The 12,377-nt window shown below is 34.7% G+C and overlaps 1 protein-coding gene across 2 annotated transcripts in view; it reads right to left on the minus strand.

The window, feature by feature from the left end:
* LOC149538775 (polyketide cyclase/dehydrase/lipid transporter) overlaps window positions 1-12,377 on the minus strand; it is a 249,549-nt gene that overhangs the window by 170,455 nt on the left and 66,717 nt on the right. The window lies entirely within an intron of this gene.

The following is a 12,377-nucleotide window of genomic DNA, read 5'->3' on the forward strand; positions in this document are numbered from 1 at the left end:
GGTACAACAGTACAAACTGAAGCATGCTCTGCCACCATGGAAATACAATCAAGATCAATGCTAATGGTTGCTACTATCCCTGATTCAGCAGATGAAGGTTTTAGTTTGCCTGCTTCTTTAAGCAAGATTACTACGAAGAGAAGGAAGGGTGTGTTGCCCTTGGATAATCTTCCTATTAAGAAAATCAAATCTAAATCTTTGAAAGATAAGATTGTTACAAGGATTGTAGTTGATTTTGATAAGAATAAGTTTGTAGAGGTTGTTGAACCACTAGTGGACAAAACGGCTAAAGAACTTAACCGTTCCAATTACAAGTTCAGAAAAATTGAACTTGGTAAAAAATTACAGTTGGGTTGTCCACAAGATGCTCATGATGCACTTGCAATGTATCAAAGAGCAATGACGAGTTGTGGGAGAAGAAGAATCAGCTCAAGAAGGAGGTTGCTCGCCTAAATGAGGTTATTCAATATTAGTGCTTGCAAAATATAGTCACTACATTCAGACACCTTGAGAGAAGCAGATCATGTAGCAGAAAAAGCTTTGCTTGGAGAAGTTGTTTCTAAAGGAGTTCAGGCCATCACATATGCAGTCAAAATCCTTGAATGCATCAAAAGTATTAAAGAGATGTTGCATGATCTGATTTTATCTCTAAATCAGGACGCTAACACCTTCAAAGAAATTATGTATGATTGGGATGAAATCACCAATTCTGATTTGGACGACCTGGTTGCATATGATGTTGTCCCATCTTGGGAAATGTTCTATAGGTGTCATGGTTTCCATAAGGAAGAGACATTGAGGAGGCTTGTAACAAAGTTGCAGGCAGGTTTAGTAGATGTCAGTTAATTGAAACTGAGGTAATGTGTGACCTAGAACAAATGGGATGTCAAGTTCTTACAAAGCATAACAACTTGATTGCAATAGACAAGGTGACTTCAAAATATACAATTATGGTTAATGTTGATCAAGAAACTGAAGACTTTGGTTCTCGCACAATGAATAAGTTTTCTTAGTAGAGATCTTTAGCAAAGCACCTACAGGATTCTCTTGTGGCAAATTGTAAAGTTGTAAAATCAGCATATGCTAAAGCACTCAAAATTGAAGCTATATCAAGGACAATGGAAATCTAAGATCTACCTATAGTGTGTGATGTCATCATCAAATTTAAGGCACTTAAGAACAATCCTTAAGATTGTTTCACTTCTCTTCTGTCTTCTTTCTTTTCTTTTTCATGTTCAGATTGAAGAGGATATGTTGCATGAAATTGTATAGTTACATGTAATACGATTTGCATGTCCTTATGACATGTAATCCAATAATTTCTCTTGTTATTTAGACTGAGTCAAAGTTGGTTGAGTTGCTCCCACTTTTTCCTCATTTTTCTCAACTCCTTTCCCTATATAAAGGAGTGCCCCCTCATTGTAAAATTGTCTTTATTGTATGCAAGAGAGCTCTGGAGAAATTGTGCAAGCATAACTTTGATTGTGTAGTACTATTTCTAAAGAAAAGTGAATACAAAGAAACAATTGAAGCTAAACTTTGATTGAGTGCAATTATGACTTGTGCAAGTTGGAAGCTTTGGCTGTGATTTGTGTTTCTTATCTTTTATTCATATGTTTTTGCATTCTTGATAATAGAGTATAAAGAGTTAGGAAGCAATCAGAACCGAAGCTTTGAGTGGGAGCAGTTGTGGGGATATATAAACTAGGAATTTTGACTGTAGCTTGTATCGCTTTCTTGATTCACGAAAATAATTTAAATATTTTTGCTTCTGGAAGCCTTTGAGCCCCAATAGTAAAAGTTATTCTTACAGTATAGATTAAGACTGGACTTAGAGCCAAACTAGTACACTTTTTGGTAGCCTTTGAGTTAGTGTTAGTTTATTGGTATCAAGTTATCAACGTTTACAACTTTAGATAGAAGTGTAGTTTGAGTTTTCATCTTGCCCATTACTCGCTCCTTGGGCAAGGGGATTCTTTTCTGAAAGTTAAAGAGGAAAGAATATTGGTAATACCCTTTCAAATCTCTCAACTTCTTGCTTACCTTGAGTTTTTACAAAGAATGGTGAGAAGACAAAGCCATCCCTTTAAGGTGGGAGAGATTCTGTCTCACACACTATGGTTGGTCATCCTATTTTGTGACTGGATTTTACTCAACTTTCGATTGCAAAATATCCACCCAACACCAATAATATTTGATTGCTAGGCGTTTTACATCTCTGATTATTGAGCGATTGTATCTAAGTTTGAGCGTAGTTATTCAGTGTTGTTTGGATGCTCGATTCCATGTTTATTGATGTCAGCTTGCTCTGCAAGGCACCTTAAATTTTATCACACAAGCCATAATTTTCTTGATGTGGTGCGCCAAACCCTCTATTTTTTTGAACCCTATTGGGTTGTTTGTTCATCACCGAGTTCGACGAATATCTTTGGCAATTTCAAACGCCATTATTGGCATGGAGATTTGCAATTGTTGTGGGCTCTTGGTGCTAGGTCGGGTGATTGAATTGAATGCTATTGTTTGAGCATGGAGATTCTGCAATAACAATGCCCATGTTGGCATCTATAGAAGAAGCATAAGAGATGCATATCACCATCACTAAGGCCACAATTGGAAGGCAATCAAGACTAAACAATTGCCAGGTTTGCTAAGATTTAGAATTCCTTATTAACATCAGGTTCCTTATTTATTTGTAAATGCAGTATAGTTACAATATTCATATTTTCTATATCAATAATTGCAAAGATATATAGCATTCTGTCAATTAGCATCATATCGAACCTTTCAACTTCATCTTATTTTCAATTAGGGATTTCATTTTGTGAAGGCAATAATTGAAGTAAAAATTGCTCTTCTTTTTGTTAATTGTTATATCTAGAGATTTTAATGTAGTGACTTGAGTAGAATGAATTGGGAAGAAATAAATTTGCAGGATTTCAATTGCCGGATTAATCTAAATGTGATAGTTGGCATACTTAGTCATAAGCAATCTCCTTGCAAATATTAGTATTGTGTTTGAAATTTTGAAGAATTCATGTATTCAGTAGTATGAACCAGTTGGGTTCATCACACTCAAGTTGGTTCTAAGTGTCCCATGTTCAACAACTTGGTCGTTGCCTTCTCAATTTTGTCCTTGAATTTCTTTGGATGTTTGTACAAAATTGTGATGATTATCTTAGACCCTCCCGAGCTCTATATAAACCCCTCCATTTTCTCCATTTCTCATCTACAATCAATCTCATGGTCAAGTGTTCAAGTGCCCTAGTTCTCAAGCTCTTGAGTTTTTCTCAAGAATTCAAGGCATTCATGCTATTCTCCATTGAAGATCAAGGATTTATGCATTCAAACCATTGAAGGAGTTTGTGCTAGATCTTCTACTGCATTATTCAACATTCAAGATCTCCCTTCATACAGTTCAAGATCCTTTGTTGCATCTTTTATCTCCTTTTTTTAAAGATCTATAAGGACAAATTTCAAGCACATACATTCATGAAGGTTTTGGTTTCACTTTGATTTCAGTCCTTGGGTTTTTCATAATAAACCTTATCTGGTTATAACTTGATAACTCCAATTTAATTTACAATTCCGACATTTGACATTTTGTCAAACACTACTCATGCAACCTTAGATACCACAGTTAGGCTCTGTCCAGTCTAGATCCTCTATCGCTGATGGATACGGTAATCTTTGCTTGTTTTAGTGTGTATGTTTTGTTCAAACTTATATTGATGCATTAACCTAAGTAAACATGGAATTCTGAAATTGAAAGGATTCTTAACGTAATCAACACTAAAATTTTATTGAATCATAATAAAGCTTCAATTATTGATTACAAAAGAACCCAGAATTGATTATATAATTTCCCAAGTACCCAGCAGATCACAATACTGTCCTAACACCTCAGATTTTAAAATTTAGATTGTATTTACTTTGCATAAACAACAAATAAGAACCAGGTTATTGTTCAAAACCATCTCTCCAAAGTCACCTAGGCAATCGAGAAACTAAACCGCCACCTAGAACTAATCACAGACCCTCTGATAATCCAAATGTAGGTATGTTTATTCAATTGCAGACCACCAACAACTCCCTACACTGCCCATATCATTGTACAACAGCCACAACAGACCCCTGTGGGTCTATTTCATCAAATGTAGCCTCTAGATGTTGAACGCAGGCTTCTTTATCTAGTTCGCAAGTGTATCAAAAGAGATGCCAACCAAATAATACCATGCTCCAAATTTAAATCACCATTGAATAATGAATTCCACAAGAAACACCGTCTTCCTAGCCATAAGTTGTACAGTAGAGAAGTCACAACATAACTCCAAATTCTCCAACAAACAATCAGCTCCTCAACCATAGTAGAAACAGTAGAGGGAGCTCTATTATCAAACACTCAAACCAAACCCTTATATTTTAACAAGGGCACAAAAAATCAGAACTCCGAAAAGCCTCAAAGGAAACAAAAGAAAATAAATATTCAAGCGTGTTTTTTCCAATAAAATGAGCTCATATTTATAATGGTTTTTCGACAAAAGCTTCCAAAAGAACTCAAATTCAGAAACTGCGAAAGTTTCCCAAAAGAACTTAGCTCTTGAAACTTTCCAACACAACTTTAAATATTTAATACTTAGCTTAGGCATATAATAAATGGCCCCTTCCAATGGTGACTCAACCCTCAACTCAAGTGATATTATAAAGTTAAATTATAACTTTATAATAAGTCATTTAATTATTTAATAATAATTTGGCCACTAAAAATTTAATAAATCCCCAAATACTCATCATTTAAATATGTTGTTTGAAATAGGAGTCACACCTATTAATTCTCCATGTGACCAAATTTATTTTCCAACAATAGAAAGCATTCATCTCAATCAACACCTGACTTACCACAAATGGTAAGTACACAGAACTAAGCTCAAACGAGTCCAATCTAAGCCAAACGAAGACCAACCTGTAACTTACTAATTTGTGGAGAAGACAAGACCCTCCCAAGCTAAGCCACTGTCGTAAAAGAGCCTCTATCCACATTAATTAGCCTACGAGGATCATGATAATAGGCTAATCTCTCAAACTTTGATGATGGCAAAAATGGGGACATTACATTTTTGACATTGACTCAAAGCTATTACATCTACATACTTGATTATATTTCAAATTCAAGAGCAGATTCATAGATTTACATTGCTTCATGTGAGATCTATCACAACTACTTGGTAGCATTCCATTTCAATTATCTCAACTCAAGGTTAATTCCTAAACTGAGGTTTGACCAAGGCAAAGCCCCTAGCAACAAACAAACAATCTCTTTGTTTTGCAAGTTTCGAATATTGAATTGACAAACAGGTTGCGGATCAAGATACCCTTTTCATCTTTCTTCAGAACTGCGAAATCAAAATCAGCGTTGCACACCGTCATCAAGGGCACATTGCACCCCAAAAAATTTCATTTCACCCTAGAAGATCTAGTTCACACCTAACAGATCTTCGAAAGATTTTTGGGTTTTGTCCGCCTCACAAATTTCAACCTAGATCTCGGATTCCATTAGCTTTTTTACATCACCCGACAACAGATTTCCAAGTTTGTATTCCACAAGGTATCATGCTCTCCTTTCTATTTCCATACTTTCCATTAAAGCTTTTCTTTATCTATCCTTTTACTTAAATCCTCTTAAGGTGGGGTTGAGAGGGAAATAAATCCATATTATTCATTCCTTTTGTCTTAGGGTTGTGTATTGATATTTCCTTGTGTATCAATCAAATATAATCAAATTTCCCCCTTTCATAAATATGTAGGGTGGGCTTGCTTCTATTTTCCTAGCCTACAATCATCAAATGAATGATGAAAGCAATTAGTGAAAGGAATATGACTGGTTAACATGTTTAGTTAATAGCTTAAATCAATTTAATGTATCTTTAATGCAAGTTAAATAAATACATTTTATTTATAAGGCTTAGGACATTAGCTCCTAATTTGGAAATGGTAAAAGTAATAAATTCAAGTTGTATAAATATTGCTTGGGATTAAGAAACAAATGGTGAGGAAAGACTACCTAAGTGTTTATTATCATAGCCTAATTCTATAAGAATAGATGTGGATTACTTTGATTAAAAGTGGTTAAGTCCTACTTACAATCTAAAATTAGAATGTAACAAAATTCAATAAAGAAATGGATATTGAGAGGAATAATGTACCAAGTAAGAAACAATAAGCAAATGTAAACAGATGGATATATAAAATATTTAAAAAGGGAAATTAAGTGAGTCTTCATTAAGTCATTTACAACTAGGATATACTAGTTCAATAGGTTGGATTTGTAAACACAACTCTTGAATTTGGAAATGAAGAAATGAGTTATAGGTCAATATTAGGGAACTGGACTCTTACATCTTTGATTAGGTTAACTACTAAGAGAAAGCAATTCAAAAAAACATTTTTCACCAAACTTAGTAATATTTGGCCTTGTCGTTTCGGATTCCCTGGCGGGGAGTTACACTTGGATAAAAAGTTGTTATAACGGTATCAGAATAACTGTTAAATCATTGTTTGTCTTCATAGTGGATTACTTGTGTTAATTGGAGTATTGCATGGTTTCTAAATTTCCTCACTTAGAGTAAGATTTTGTTTTATGTTGATTAACAATAGTGTTTAGTTGAGTGGAAAATATTATGGATGCATCCTTGATGAACTCGCTTAAACCAAATGATTAGCTCCTTCAATTGTAAGTTTGCCTTGAGTGGTCAAATGGCATAAATATGAGCTTTACTTTGATTATTACTTGCACATTGATGTGCATCGAAGGATGGTGTTAATGGATGGTGATAGGTTGAACATCTTACATCTACCTTAGAAGATCACACTAGCTTGGTTGATACCAATGGCTAAACTAAGTCTAGTAGAGTCACAAAGACATCCACAATTTCTTATATTCTATGCGCAGCTTTCTAAACCCTTTCCTTAGCAGCCTTTTTTGTTGGAAGAAGTTAGAGTAGTTGATATCCATTGAATGAATAGCATATGTTCCTTATCACATCATTATAACTAAGTGAAAGTCTGCAATAAGGAGGAACCTTTAAGTTTTTACATTTGATGACACAAAAGATATACATTGTTTAGCATATGAGCATCCTTATTCAAGAGAGAGTTGGACATTTGGTATGTCATTTGGAATATTGAGTATTTGATTCTGTATGTTGCAGTGGCAAAAAAATCACATCAATCTTACATGGGAAATTTTTTATTCCCCTGGGCAAGGACAAGAAAGGAAAATTAACCTACTAAAATACAGAGCTTTCACTATTTCAGTTTTCTAGGCCATAAAACGCATTCAAATTTCAAACTTGATCTCCCTCTTTTTATGAACATGCACTCAATTGTTGATTTTGAGTACTTGTAATTTTAGGAGCCCTCCATCCTTGACGAAGGAAGAGGTACATTCAATGCTTGATGAACAAGAAGAGGTGCTTGCCTCCTTAGAATATGTGTATGGAACACACATTCAGACTCACAAAATATACACTGTTGAAAATAAAACAAGGGAAACCAGAAATGAATTTTAAGGAACATGAAAAATTGGACTCAAGGAAAAGGTGGGAAAACTCCTCTACCAATTAATGTTTCATTAAGGTTTTATGGCACCACAAGCTCCCCAAGAAGGGAGGTGTGATCCAAAATGGATATAATAAATGTATTTAGCAATAAAAGCTTGAACGGTAAAGTGAATTCAGATGTAGAAACAAGAACATGACAAAATGTAGTAAGACAGGACCACAAACACAATAGCAACCAATTTATTGTCTACCAATACTAAGCACTTCATGTTTGGAATTGTCCACCAATATTGAGTGTATCAGATTTGGAATGTGAACCACACAATCATCATTTCAGCTCGTTGTGTATGTAAAACTTAATATAGGGCCTTGAAGAACTCTGATATCATTAGAAATATATATAAAGGGGCTGTATTTTGTTGGAAATCATGTTTTTGATGATTGGAGAATCAGAGAAATATTGTAGAACTAAGTTATTACATAGCGAGAAAGAGGCAGAAATTAAGTCCCACTTGATATATAATCTTCCTAAGATAACAAACAACATTGTAAGTTCTTTTTTTCTTTTGTTTTGATCAATACTAGGCCATTGGCCTTGACAGGTTGGTAAAAGTAAAATTTAACAGATGAATTCTCGATACATTAATCCCGAAAGAGACCAAGTTTTTCCTAGAAGCAACCAGTACAAATTCGCTTCTTCAGAACCTCTGTCAGCCAAGACTCGAATCAAATCTTTCTTAAGGTTCCTGAGATCTGTAAAGAAACTGCCTTCTTTCTTGCCAACATAGGGTTAAAAGCAAGGTTGCATGGGTACTCGTACCCACACCCCTGGTACTCGTACCCACCGGGTACCCACGTACCCAAGTACCGGGTACACGTATCCCACGTACCGGGTACTCGGTGGAGAGCATCATAGCTAAGGACCTTGATTAAGATTCTGATTTTGGTTTTTTATTTTTGTATTAGCTTGTTTATCAAACTTAATTCAATACCAAATCAGTTTGAAACTTTGGTACTCATTAACAATAAACTTTATCACTGTTCAAGTCATAAGTTTATCATTTGCAATATGTCACTGTTATATGATTTAGGATCCTCTTGTTCATGTTTAAAGTCTGCCTTCTTTGTTATGCATCTAAGCATTTATCATGTATTATTATTTCAAACATATAGCAAATCTGAAACTGAAAACAATACATTACATTTGCAAACTTTATCACTGTTCTTGTTTTGAAAAACCATTGTCATGACTCATAATTTCAGATTTTTTATAAATATAAAGGTATAATTTTTAAATAAGTTTGACATACCCAAGTACCTCCATCCCCTATTATGAAAAATACTTTAAACATTAAATATTCAGCAATAGCATATATATATATATTTCAAATTTCTTGTTTTGAATGCTCAATGTCATGACTCATGACATATATTTTGATTTTTATATTTTCTATAAAATATTAATAATATAGAAAAAATAGGCATACACACGTACCCCCGTCCCCTATTTTGAAAAATATGCGTACCCGTACCCGTTCCCGTACCCGTCCCCGTTCCCGTACCCACGTACCCGTGCAACCTTGGTTAAAAGTAACATAATATAACAACTAAATTTGATGAAGAATATGTGCTATGTCACATAAAATCTTGGCAATTGTGCACGAAATCCTGCAGTTTACTCCATCAATCTTTGAAGAATATTCCCAAAGTTAAACATAATTACACTGTTTGGGGATTCTAGAATAAAATCATTACTAAGCCATCTACCCTAAAAGTTTTAAGTTGTCCTGCATTAAAGTTTTGTGGGATAATATAATTAAAACAAACCATAGTTCGAACTTTGTTCCATTGAACATCCCTAAGATATATCACTAGAGATACCTTTATCAGCCCCTATATTTGCTAATTCAGGGCTCTTTTAATACCCTCCCTAATAATGTAATTTAAAGTGATTTTATCAAAGGATTTACATTAAAAAAGGGCTTTAGATAGTAACGAATTTAGTCTCCAATTTGGTGTTTCTTCAGTCCCTAATGCATTAATAATAATGGCCGAATCTCCTTCAACTTCTAGTTTGTAGATAGCCAATTCTCTGCATGGTTCCAAAGCCTCAACTAAGGCCAAGAGCTCAGCCCAATTATTTGTTTCTATACCTATTGACTTCACAATTGCTGCAATGTCTTCACGCAACAAATTATGGATACAGAAACCAAAACCAGAATTACGAGGATTGCCTCTTGACACTCCATTGAAGTTTAACATAAACCATCCATACAAAGGAGTTTTCCAAGAACACTCTCTTCTTATGTGCTGCAAAGATTTTGCCCCTGGACCAATCAAGGGGGGTAGCTTGAGACCTAGCCATTTTCCCATTGCTTCTCATCCCAATAAGTCATAACCTTATCCTCACCAGGATTATGTAAGATGCGGTTACTGGAAATCTCTATGATTAAAGATTCTATTTTGTTTAGAAAATGTTTGACCTCGAGCAATTATCCATAATCCCAAATATATACTAGTCTCTTTTAGGAAGGGTCAACTTTGTAGAAATTCTAAAATGGAGTAGGAGAAGGGGGATGACCATCCTAACTGAGAGCTAATCCATTTCCAGCATTGGTATGTATATGGGCATTGGAGAAAGATGTGATCTAGATTCTATACTTTCCTCTTCATTTTCACAAAGAGGGCATATGCTTGGTCCTTGAAAGCCCATCCTCCTAAACTTTTTCATTGTTAAAACTTTCATATTGAGGACAAACCAAGTGAAAATACCAGCCTTGGGCAAACAGAGTTTATCCCAACAGATCTTAAGAGGGAGGCGAAGTTTAGGATATAAATGCTTGGAAGTCAATAGAGAGTATCCCGCCTTAACCAAGTATTCCCCTGAGTTTGTTACCATCCCAAACTAATTTGTCAGTTTCTGAATTCAATAGAATCTTCCAGGATTTCACGGATTCCTCAAGAGAAGCTTTTTCTAAGGGAGGAATGTCAATGTCTTTCAACTTCTTCCATTTCCATTTATTACATAAAGCATCCCATTCTATGTAGTCCTTAACTTTAGAACCCCATTTGTCTTCAAAATTGGCCTTTGAGTTTTGCCACTTCATCTCATTTTCCAAAATACTATACCCACCCCATGAGTTGAATCAAAATTGAACTTCCTCCCCATTCCCAATGTTCCAAGTCAGCTTATCCATAATAATGCTATGACATTCCAACATAAAGTTCCAAATTCTAGAACCCTTAGGAGGTTTTCTCTAAAAATACTGATCAGGTCCAATGACTAAGGTATTTCTGAATAAGGATCCTAGCCCATTTAAGATGTGACCGGAGATACATTCTCCATACCAATTTGGTACCTAGAGCTTTTCCCTGATCCTTGATATTTTTTTATACCAGCACCCCATCTTTAGGCCTATAAACTTTATCCCATGCCGTAAGCGTCATTTTTTTCTTCTCACTTGTGACTTTCTAAAAGAAAGATCGTAGACAACTCCTTTTATTGGTTGGAAGGTCAAAAAAGGATAGCTGGTAGATGGGTTGCATAGAAAGAACATTCTTAGTCATAGTGGCTCTGCCTGCAGCCGAAAGCCATCTCCCTTTCCAAGACTCAATTGTTTTTTGAGTCTTCTCTATTGTCAAATCCCATAGTTTACTTGATCTACACCCTAAGTCTAAGGGTAGACCTAGATACTTACAATGTAGGCTGCCCTTTCTAAAATTGATAATGTTGCAAATTTGGTTTTCTAAATCCAAGGGAGTGTTAAAAGAAAATTTCCAACTTGACTGGATTAATTTCCTGACCCGAGGCTCCAGTATAAGTGTTTAAAGTCTCCTTAAAAAAATTTGCTTCCTCTACTGTACTCTGTCCATAACACAGCAAGTTTATTGCCACTACCATAAAAATGGTTTTCCTCTACACTGGGGGTTTTATTGAATAGAAATCTGAATTTCAAGTGAATTATTACAAGTTTAATTTATGTTTTGACCACAACATTCTCTCTTAAGTAAACCTCCTTTGCATTGCAACTATCGAGCATTTCAATATTTTTTCGATTCCTGAATTCTAGCAGTATTATATGGATCAAAATTTCTCTACCCTTTCTTTCTCACAGAAGGCCTAATCAAGAAACGATCCTAAACTAGACAGCTTGAAATCAAAAGTTGGACCCAGTCATAGTTTCATGGCCGTTTCGAAACACTGTTTAAGAAATATAATGGCCAATTTGATATATTCATTGTTATAATGGGACAATCAGTAGAGTACCAAATCATAGTTGTCACATACCTATGGAATTAGAGGTAGTGATAAGGGTAATATAGAAAGCTTTTATGTTACATATAAACTGATGATTATTCTCTCACTCATAACATTGGGATCTCTAATTGGAGACATGAAATAGTCATAAGGGTTTCCAGACTTGTCAACAGAACTTACCTACAGAGATTGATCATCATTTAATATTTCTCAAATATATTGAGTGTCATACAAATATCTAAGAGATACTCATTTATGTGTAATAGGTTAGGGGAAACACTCTTTAAACTTTCTTAACTGGAAATTTTCAGAAGTTTTTAACTATTACTTTGAATGTTGACATATAATAGCTTCTTAGAGCTATACTCTACAACATTAATTTTGTAGGTTCATTCTGATATGTTATTTATCTAAATAGTTTTTACAGATTGTTAGTGTCTTTTCTCAATCTACTATATCCCTGCTAGACAGTTTTTACATTGCTTTTAAATATGCAGCTGTTAAATGATAAATTCATATTGATTCTTCATGGAAAAAAATAAGGTTTGGTTGTTTTTAGACCC

Source organism: Cupressus sempervirens, chromosome 9 (assembly GCF_028749045.1).
Source record: "Cupressus sempervirens isolate cs-2001-9-10 chromosome 9, ASM2874904v1, whole genome shotgun sequence".
NCBI lineage: Eukaryota > Viridiplantae > Streptophyta > Pinopsida > Cupressales > Cupressaceae > Cupressus > Cupressus sempervirens.